Source organism: Megascapheus bottae, chromosome 17, assembly GCF_031878675.1.
Source record: "Megascapheus bottae isolate mThoBot1 chromosome 17, mThoBot2.hap1, whole genome shotgun sequence".
NCBI lineage: Eukaryota > Metazoa > Chordata > Mammalia > Rodentia > Geomyidae > Megascapheus > Megascapheus bottae.
The window spans coordinates 21,949,146-21,960,294 of NC_143525.1; the positions used below are offsets into that span (position 1 = coordinate 21,949,146).

The 11,149-nt window shown below is 37.6% G+C and overlaps 1 pseudogene; it reads right to left on the bottom strand.

Moving 5' to 3' along the window:
- Positions 1 to 8,996: 8,996 nt before the first annotated feature.
- On the bottom strand, positions 8,997 to 9,115 carry LOC150051341 (U2 spliceosomal RNA; annotated as a pseudogene).
- Positions 9,116 to 11,149: the final 2,034 nt, after the last annotated feature.

The following is an 11,149-nucleotide window of genomic DNA, read 5'->3' on the forward strand; positions in this document are numbered from 1 at the left end:
AGGCTAAAGGCTTGGGTTCAAACTGTAGCCTTTCTTTTTGTTATTTCACTGTGCCTGGACAATCTATTTGATCCATCCCTATCTCATCATTGTGGTCGTCATCATCGTATGTATGAAATAAATTGATCTCTCAAGGAAAATCAGAAACAAGCTGATCAAAACAATCCTCATTTTAATGGGATAGTCATAACCAGCATGCTGTGGAATCTGGAATGAGAAATAACCATTGAACGAAATAAATCTATGAAGGGAGTGAATGCTCATTGCTTGTATAAAAGAGAAAATGAATAATCCTTTGGTAGATCATTTTAACAGCTTCTTAAAGCCAGGCACCAGTGGCTCAAGCCTGTCAATAATCCTAGCTACTCAAAGAGGGTGAGATCCTGAAGAGTCAAAGCCACCATGGAACTTCATATGCAAAGGAATCAGCAAACAGCAGGACTGGAGCCATGGCTCAAGTGGTAAAGAATGCACCTTGAGCAAGAAAGCCCAATGAGCACATAAGGCTCTAAGTTCAAACTCTACCCCACCAAGGTAGTAATTCAATGTAAAAGCCAACGACATCTCCAGTTCAAATTTCTCTCCTTGTCATTTCTCCCATCAGATACCAGAGAAGGTTATTTATTTATCCTTTATCATACTTTTAACCACCTGTGCTATATTCCTTTCCACATCCCCCTAAAAATGTGAGTGAGGATTTCTTTTCATAAAAGCATGGTTGGGTTCAGGCTCAGAATCTTTCCAGCACTGGGGAAAAACAGTGAGAGAAAGGAACACAAGTTTAAAATAAACACAGGCAGTGTATCCTGGTTCTTTATAATGTTTGCCAAAGGACCCTGTGTGGATGATGCTTTAAAAGAAATTTAGCAGTGTCTTTGATTCCAAGAGGAGTCGATGGTAATCCTGAGTAAGCATATCAATGCTCCTTATTTGGGGGGAAAAAGCAAGAGAACGTTTTTGTCAATGCCACAGTCTTGAGGTTTAACAGGCATAGCATTTGATTGTCTTCACTCTGCAGCACAAATTGCCTACAAGATCCTTTATCTTCCTTAGACATGATTAATGGGGACATAGATCAATGCCAGGGCTTTTTACCCTCTTTGTAATGCTTCCCTTGAGAGAATCAGCTGCCTTGGGGAGCAATAAAAGATAGCTAGAACTTTCTGCGGAGATGGGTAACGATGGGGAGAAAAATCCATCTATTTCATCACTACTCTTCGCATAAATGAATGGCCCTGGTCACGTTGTCCTTAGAGTCCTAATGTGATACAAATTGATCCACAAATGTTCTCCCAGTAGAGCATTGTGACTGATTCCACGCAGAACAGCCAAAGAAGACTGAGTTCCATTACTTAAAATATCACACCCTTGGTGCCTGAACCATTTTCCTTGGTTGCTCTTTAATTTGAGACATTTATCAAGGGAAGAAAATATACGTCTTCTGGGATTTCTCTCGTGGGGTTACAAAGGATGCAAGGTCCAGCTGGAGGTGTGGGGAAGTTTCCAAGAATGTCAGAACTCCCAGTGTTGGGTCTCTTGTCACTGTTTCAGGTGGAGCTTACATCTGCCATTGCTTCTCCAGCAATGCTTTCCTTCATGTGAATACAGCCAAGGTGGCTGTAGGCCCTGGACCTTGTACTCTGGACATATCAAGATCCTTGCTCAAAACAAAAGGTGAGTTTGATCTCTCCAAATTAAAGAAACAGTTGTTAAAAAAAATAGGAAGAATATGGTCTAGTGGTAGTGTGCTTGCCTAGCATGCATGAAGACCAGAGTTTGATTCTTCAGTACCACATACATAGAAAAAGCCAGAAGTGATGTTGTGGCTCAAGTGGTAGAGCTCTATCCTTGAGAAAGCCCAAGGACAGCATTGAAAACCTGAGTTCAAGATCCAGGACTGGCAAAAAAAGAGAAAGATATCCAAGTCATATTGTTAGGAAAAGGCAGATACTGAGTCTCCATGTTTGTTTTGCTAATGGCTGGGAAGAATGGATCCTGACTTGGGACTTGCATCTAGCTTTATGTCATTTGAAATAAAGCCTATTTCTATCTCAGAACTTCAAGCACATAAAGTACATAACCTCTTTTGAGATGTATGGATAAATTTTTACTAACTTTTATTATTATTTACCTAAGTTATTACTCATTTTTATTCTTACTTGGGGTCCTGAAAGATAACAAATGGAAGTTGTTAAATATGTATGAAATACCTAAATTTGTTCATGACTTGTAAGAATGCAAAAAATCTCAGGCATTCATCATGTGCAACAACATATTTTTTTAAAAATATATTTACTGTTGTTCTAAAGGTGATTTAGAGAGGGGTTACAGTTATATAAGTCAGGTAGTGATTACATATGCTTTGAGACAAGATCACCCCTGGCCTTATCTTGTCCAGGTTTTCCCTTCCTGAAGAGTCACACAAGTCAGGTTGTATAATTCATATTCAGCATACTGTCTAGTGGGTTCCACTGTTTTGTCCCTCTACTTCTGTGCCCATGTACCTTCCCCATGACAGATAAATGAACAGACATGAGGGTTTTGTGATGCATTTTAGTAAAACTTACACATCCTAATCCTCAAGACCAAAAGAAATCTCAAATATCACATGTTTTCTCTCATATTTAGAATCTAGTCCTGAAAAATGAATGTCAGTGTTGTCAGATAACTTTTATTTGGATTATGTACCATGGAGGATGGGAGCATGAAAGAAGAAGGTATGGGGTGAGGGATACATATACACCATGAAAAGAAAACAATTGTTGAAATTGTTCCAGGAAGCAAAGGAGGTGCGATGGAACAGTGACAGAGGGAATGGATTCAATAGGAGAAAATTGTATGCAAGTCTATAAACATCACATGAAACCCCTATGTATAATGAATGTATGCTAATAAGTGTTAAATATATTTTTGAAAAATTCCTGTATGATGTCAAGTTAAGGGTCACAAATCGACAAAAGGCTGGTCCTTCCATCCTATTTTCATATTGGTTTTATGTTTCCATACTCGTTCACCACTCAGAACTCTCCAACTATGGGAAGTTCCAAGAAAGAAAGAATAATGGTCAGGGAAGAGAATGACGCGTGGCTTTCAAAGCCACAGATGTGTGTTCACACACATGCACATATACACTTGATTCAACAAATAGTGGATAATTATGACTGGGTAAAGACTCGAAGTTAAAAATCCTTAGTTCCTTCCTATGAAGCTAGTATGCATATAGAAAGGGAACAAATGGAAATTTGTCACCAAAGTGGAGGGAGTGGTGAAGGATGGAAGAAAAGTCATTTCTTCATGGAGATTCAAGAAGACCTTGTAGCACAGGTGTTCATTTGGGATAAGCCATGAGCCAGGGGTAGTATTTAGATTTTAAAGACATCTTGAGTGAATGAAACAGAGTACATTCAATTCTTCACATAATTATTCATTGACTCATTCACTCAGCTTTTATTTACTAAGCAGTGACTATCTGTAAGCTCTTAGATTTTGTCCTATTCTATGATATAATTTTTTTAACAAAGGCTTTGCTTTCTAAAAGTAATGCTGAGGTAAAAAAAAAATAGCCAGAACAGGCTGTCCATGGCTCACATCTATAATCCTAGCTTTTCAGGAAGCTAAGATCTGAGAATACTGATTCCAAGTAAGTCCAGGCAGGAAAGTCTGTGTGACTCTTACCTGCAAATAATCACCAAAAAAAGCCAGAAGTAAAGCTATGGCTCACATGAAAGAGCACTAATCTAGAGTACTAATGTAGGCTCAGGTATAGCACTCTGGTCCTGAGTTCAAGTCCCAGGACAAAGAAAACGAAACCATAAACAACAACAACAACAAGTCTAGGAGATCAACTCAGCTGTGTCAGAAAATGTGAAACTGTAATAGAGTAAGTACCAACAGAGAAGGTGGATTAGGGTCGAGTTGTACAAAAGCTTGCATGTCTCTCTTCTAGTCAGACAATGCAGTCACAGAGGTTTGTAACCAGCATGCAAATGACACTTGATCAATAACATGTTTGAAGTATATATCACCAGCTAATATTAAGGAACTCCAATAGAAAGCTGTGTATCGCAGTGGCTGATACTCGTACTTCCAGCGGCTTAGAAGGCAGAGATAAAATTATGACAATTCAAGACCAGCTTGGTCAAAGAAAAAGTTAGCAAGACTCTATCTTAAATAACCAGCAGAACTATGTATACACTTACTATTCCAGATACAGGGATGATATAGGTAGGATCACAGGTCTGAGATCAACCCTGGCCGAAACACAAAACTTTAAATGCAAATAAGGAAAGCAGATAGGAGTAAAGGTAGAATTCAAATGATTGGAGGGATTGTTTAGCAAGCCCAAAGCCCTTCATTCAAACAAGCAAGCCCGAGCCCCTTGATTCAAACACAGTATCTCAAGAAGAAAAGAAGAAAGAAAAGTAAATTAGATGAAACCCAAGATAGAGATCCTGGTAGGAAATGTAGCATACGCTACCCAGGTAAATAGTGACTGTGTCTCTATTGCCTTAGCACTGGACAATTTCCTGGAACCCCTTAACCAATTTTTCTTTTTCTGAAATGTTTCCCCTAAAGGGAGCAAGCTCTTAAACAAACAACAGCAATAACAACAACAAAGCTCAAGGAGACCTGAAAAACTGGATCAAACAGAATCAGAGAGTCCCAGAAAGGTCCTGTGTAAGGTCATGCCAGAAATCAGTCAAGAACTGGAACAGGCTCCGTGAGTCATGGCTCCCAGCCTGCATGCTGACCACCAAACATTGCTCCTCCTTAGCAACAGAGGGAGGACTCACTCAGGACGCAGCCAAACTGACTCTGTCTCCAACATCCCTGGCCTCCACCAATGTTGTTCCACAGCCCAGAATAAGTTCCAGTACACTTTGGTGGAGTGGAAATGTGTTAGCAATGAGACAATTCACCTTATAATACTGGGCCATGACAGTACAAGCTCAGGTAACAGAGCTAAAATTGGAAATGCCATGAGTGGAACGCAGGGAGACTTCAGAAGAGATATTCCAGTTTGCACCCTTGAGGCAGTTTAGCAAGTCAGGAAGATAGGAGGGAAAAAAAGAATAAAAACATGAGCACATGAGATGACATATTTTTTGTTGATAAAAGAATTCTCAGGGCGGGGGAGTGCAGAGTTTGGCCTAGTGGTAGAGTGCTTGCCTAGCATGCACAAAAACCCGGGTTGGATTCCTCGGTACCACATGCATAGAAAAAAGCTGGAAGTGGTGCTGAGTCTCAAGTGGTAGAGCTCTAGCCTTGAGAAACTCCAAGGATAGTGCTCAGGCCCTGAGCTTAAGCCCAAGACTTGAAAAAAAAAAAGAATTATCTGGGTTAATATGGCAGGTAAAGGATGGGCATATTATGAGTAATCTAAAGAGAATGTTTTATATTATCCTAGGAAATATTCATTGTTAAAATATATAAGTTTGAGCATGACATGGTGGATAATGCATAAAGACCATATATAAGGATTGGAAGAATAACACTTAGAGGCCAACTTGGGTAAAACTTTAGTATGACTTTATCTGAGAAAGCAAATGTGGTGTGGTGGTACATTTTTGTAATCCTTGCTACACAGACATTAGAAGAATCATGGTCTAAGACTATCACTGAGGAAAAGGAAAGACCTTGTGGAAAATATAAATAAAAAACATAAAGAGCTGAAAACGTGTCTCAAGACGTAGAGAACTAGCTTATCAAGTGTGAAAGCCTGACTTCAAACCCAGGCATTGCCAGGAGAAGAGGGGAGAGAGAGACACACACATACAGAGAGAGAAACAGAGAGAGAAGGAAGAAAGTGGGGAAGGGAGGGAGGAAGGGAGGAAAAACAAAGGAAAGGAAAAAGAAAAAGAAGAAAAATTGAAAGGGAGCGAAAGGAAAGAAGGAAGGAAAAAAGAAAGAGAGAAGACAGAGGAAAGAAATGCCAGTTTTGTCAAGGAAGAGAGAGAGAGAGAAAGGAAAGAAGGAAGAAAAAGGAAAAAAAGAAAGAAAGGAAGAAAAAGAAATAGAAAGAAAAAAACTATCTTCACATTATCCCTCAGATTGCAATTACCTTGTCTGGTTAGAAAAATAATGCCTACTGGAATCTTTTTAAATCATCCAAAATCAACACTCTTATGTTTTTTGCATGGAAACCACTACATTAAAAAGACCACAGATTTGTGATGTAGGCCTAAATATTAACTCTATTCCTTTTGTTCCTACGGTGACTTGTCTTTGACATTAGCAACTTTATTGTGTTTTTGCTGTTGGGATTTTATGGAGAGACAAAGTGTGTGTGTGTGTGTGTGTGTGTGTGTGTGTGTGTGTGTGTGTGTGTGTGTGTATTTTAAAGGAAAATGGAGATGAGCAGAGTTGGGAGAGACAAGCAGAATTACGAAAGGGGTGACACTGAGCAGATGCAGTCACAAACCAACGTGTGGAATTGAAATCCCCTTGAACAACTACTTGAAGATAATTTAAAAAAATAACGAAAACAAGGAGGATTAAACTTTCACCAAGAGCTGGCACTTACATCACCTTGAAATGCAACTCTGCATTTAAATTAGTAACGCATCTGCAGTGATATTTTCATATTATAAGAGCATCAGTTCATGAGTTTGTATGCAATACAACAATTGCATCGTGCTAATTACTGAATAGATTCCTCGTTTCTCAATAATTGTTCATGTCATACAAGTCAAGAATCTGCACATCCCTTGATTTGTTCCTATTTGTCCCACTCATGTGTGATCAGTTCCAGGTGTGTGGAAATGACTGAACCAAAGGTTTCAGCCGAGGTGCATCCATGACCCAAGATAGCCAGGGAACTCACAGGAATGCTGCATTGATCTCTGGTGTTGAAGATGTTTGCTTCCTGCACTAATCAATTTGATTTTCAACCACCAGGGGGCAGGGAAGTGTTAACTGGGTCAGAAGTCAAAGGTGAAAGCCTGCCCAAGGAAGAAGGGAAATTGGGAGATCCAAAATCAATATAAGATCACAAAGATGATATTGCAGGCTCATACCTAAACGTTCATCATAACAGACAACCTTAGACACAAACCAAACATTTCCAGTAAACTGTTGTCTATAAAGTATCTTAAAACAAGCATACATCTTCATCCTTTGTGATTAATCATACCTTTATTTCTTTCCATAGTTTTACTGGTTTTACCCTTGGTTCTTCTTTTAAAAAATTTAAATAAATTCTTGTGTCAGCCTGTCAAGTGCTATAAATACTCCATCGAGATCTTGATTGAAAAGTCACGCAATACATCAGGCTTAAATCGGTGTCTTTACAGAATCGAGACTTTCGTAACTCTCCATTTAGTTTTCCTCTGCTGTTCCTCCCACACAGCTGGGGTGACAGTAGACCATCCACAGCTCACTATGATAGGCATTACAAATATTTTTGCTCAGATCACTCCTCTTCGTGGATCTCTGAGAAGTTAGTATAACAGGCATGCACCACAAACCCCAAATCAGAATTCTTTATATATAAACTATTTTACATAAGCTACTAAAGTAAATATCTGCAACCTCAAAAAATATAAAAACAACTATTTGGTTGCTGCTTCATTTAAGTCACTAGACATTGTCAATGAGCAACCAAGTTTTGCTTTATTCCATAATGAATTTGACAGTGTTTTGCAATTTTTATTAGTCTCAATGAATTGTACAAACAGACTTCATTACGATATTTACATATCACTTTGATCAAATGCATCCTATCTGTGTTACTCTTTCTTAATCCTGGGTTGCATTTTCTCTCCTTTATGGAAAGTTTTATAGGCTTCATTATTCTATTTTCATACATGTATAATTTTATACTTATCTACTCACCCCCTGTCTCACCCATTCCCTACTTCTGTATCTATTCATGAATTTTCTCATGAAACAGTTCCCTCTTTTATAAGCAGGTTATCTTATTATCTTCTTTGAGGTTCAGATCCTGTATATTAGTGAAAATATGCCATTTTCTTTATCTAACCATTACTTGCTGGGTCAGGTTTAGTATCTTGGGTTTTGTTAGTACTGCTGCAATATCATGAGTGTTGAGGAATCTCTCTTATAAGTTAACTTACTCTAACATAAATGTACATATTCCAACTGTCAGAAAATATTGTCCTTATGCTCCAAGCAAGTTTCCATGATTTTATAAAATCTCATTTCCTTTTTGGTCTTTTCAAATGTGATTCCTAATAATTCCTCATTTATACATAAAAAAGGAGTTGTGGGTAAGGAGTAAGTTTTTAATATATCCAGTGCTAAATATTTGATTTCATTTTACAAATATCATTCTTGAAAATCTTGAAAAAAAAAGAATATTGATTGATTTTTTAACCTATGCATTGTCCCAATGCCAATGAACTCATTCAGAAATTTTTATGTGTCAGTCAAATCAAATTAATATTTTGAGCTCTAGTGAAGTTACAGATGAATGGAAGTAATAACAATGTGTTATTTTTTGCTTCCTAGCTTAAAGAAAGAAGTTAGTAGGGACAGAATTGTGGAACTAATTTTTTCTTCTGCATACTGAAAGCAAATAAGTGAAATTAAATATGATTTCAGCCACAAAGTTAACTATGTAGCTTCTGAATACCTGTGACATTGAATAAAGTATGCAATTTCTTTCATGGGAGCTAAAATATTTTATCAATTATGTCAGCCTGAAAACAAAATCTAATAAGTCATTTTCATTGCCCAGGCTATCTCTCTCCTCATGCACAAGAAGCCACAATTTTGTATTTTAAGATATTCTGTGCACATCCTATGAAATAAAGAAAATTAAAGGTTGGGTAAAATGAGGGAGAATAATGAAATGGGTGATATCAATAAAGATGAATTTTAATCATAAATTACCTTATTGAAAGCCAACTGCTTTGTAAAAAGTACTTAAAGATAATAAAAACATAATTTAAGAATATTCAAAGCTGCCTTTTTCCACTGTGGTTCTATGGAAAACACTAAAAGTCGTGGATGCTCCATCTTGCCTATGGCATTAAACTTGGTGACTTCCCAACAATCATAGAAAATAGAGCTCCCAAGTTAAAATGTTGGAGGATATTAAACTGATAAGAACAGATACTACACTTGATCTTAGCCAAAAGTCATGAGAAAGGGTATCAATGTTTGTGAAGTTATGCACCTTCTGTCTGGTGAATATAATATAACCCTTCTATTAATCACAATAAAAAATTATTTTAAAAAAAGAAAAGGAAAAATGTTGGAGGAAATGTTTTAATTTGGCAGATAAAAATGTACATATTTACAAAGTGTCACATAATATTCCAACATATGCCTGAATGCCTTCCTTAATGTTCAAATGAGATTAAACACATCTATTTTCTTAAATATTTACCATCTGTCTTGGGTAAAAAAAGTCACAACCTTTTCTGCCAGAGTTTTAAAGAATAGATTGTGCATTATCTATAGTTACAGTAAAATAAGACAATAGAGCTATTTCTTCTAATGATGAGTAGGTATTTGTACATCCAATTTCCTCATTGCTTCTCCTTTTTTTATCCTCAACTTCTGCTCTTCTCTTTTCAGAGTCTACAAATAAACAAGGACCTGCAAGGTCATGATCAAATCAAGACTAAGTTGGAATTGCTTTAAAAAAACAAAAAACAAAAAACAAAAAAAAACGTTGGTTGTTTGTGGGGCTTGAATTCTGGGCCTGGGCGCTGTTCCCGAGCTTTTTAGCTCAGGGCTAGAGATCTACCACTTTCAGCCACACCTCTATTTCTGGTTTGCTGGTGGTTAAATGGAGATGAGTGTCATAGACTTTCATGCCTGAGCTGGCTTTGAACTGCAATCCTCTGGCTTTGAACTGCAATCCTCAGATCTCAGCCTCCATGGTAGCTAGTATTACAGGTCCGAGCCAATAATGCCTGGAAGGAATTGCTTTCTTGATCTCCCATGCTCCCCACCTCCTTCTCATTTCATAAAAAATATAAACTGACAATGTTTTATTTGTTTGGTTGGTTTTGTGTCTGTACTGAGCAATGTCCTTTAGCTTTTTCACATAAGTCTGGCATTCTACCATTTGAGTTATAGCTCCGGTTTCAGCTTTTTGGGTACTTAGTTGGAGATAAGAATCTCACAGACGTTCCTTCTCTGGTTGGCTTCACATGCCAGGCCTCAGATCTCTGACTCCAGAGTAGCTAAAATTATATGCCTAGCCATGTTTTCTCTTTTTTCTTTCTTTCTTTCTTTCTTTCTTTGTTTCTTTGTTTCTTTCTTTCTCTTCACCCTTATTTTTCCTTCTGACAGTATACACTTACTGTAAAGTAAAAGTGAAGTTTGAAAGATCTCAACTTCCTGAAATTTCTGTTATTATTCATGGAACAAATAGCCTCTGATAAAATGTGTCTGTTTTCAGAAACTTGCTTATGTTTTATTACATGAATTGTGCCTTCCATATAAAGATATTTTAAAAAAAAGATTTCCAAGAAGAGGTTTATTTTTTCATATATTTTTATTGTAATTAATAGAAGGGTTAAATTATATTCACCAGTTAGAGGGTGCATTACTTCATATACGTTGATACCCTTTCTCATGTCTTGGTCCCCATTTCCCTCCCACCACCTCTGCCCCTCATCTTGTTTCTCCCCCCCCCCCCCGTCCCTATCCAATTCCAAGAAGAGGTTTATATGGAAACAAAACCAAAAGGAAATAAATAAATTCTAAGCTTGGCTCATAGACTAATTTATTTTGCTACTACTTAATTTTCATTTTTTACCCAGATGTGAGTTGGTTTTCTTGCCTGGCATAAAGAAACTGGATAAGCAGTTTCCTGCAGGAATTTGATCTCACTTGCAAAACACTTCCCAGGGTTCCTCTGTTCTCTGCCACTCCTGCTATGCCCACCAACAGTGAGCTAAAAGTCTGACTGGTTTAAATAGTTAACTTATTCAATCTATGCCAGTTTCTGTGTGTGTGTGTGTGTGTGTGTGTGTGTGTGTGTGTGTGTGTGTGTATGTGCATATACATACAAATCGTAAGGATAAACTCAGGGCCTGGGCACTGTTCAGGAGCTTTGTGGCCCAAGGCTAGTATCCTACTACTTGAGTCACAGCTCCACTCCTATCTTTTTGGTGTTTAGTTGGAGATAAGAGTTTCATAGACATTCTTGTAATGGGCTGGATTAGAACCT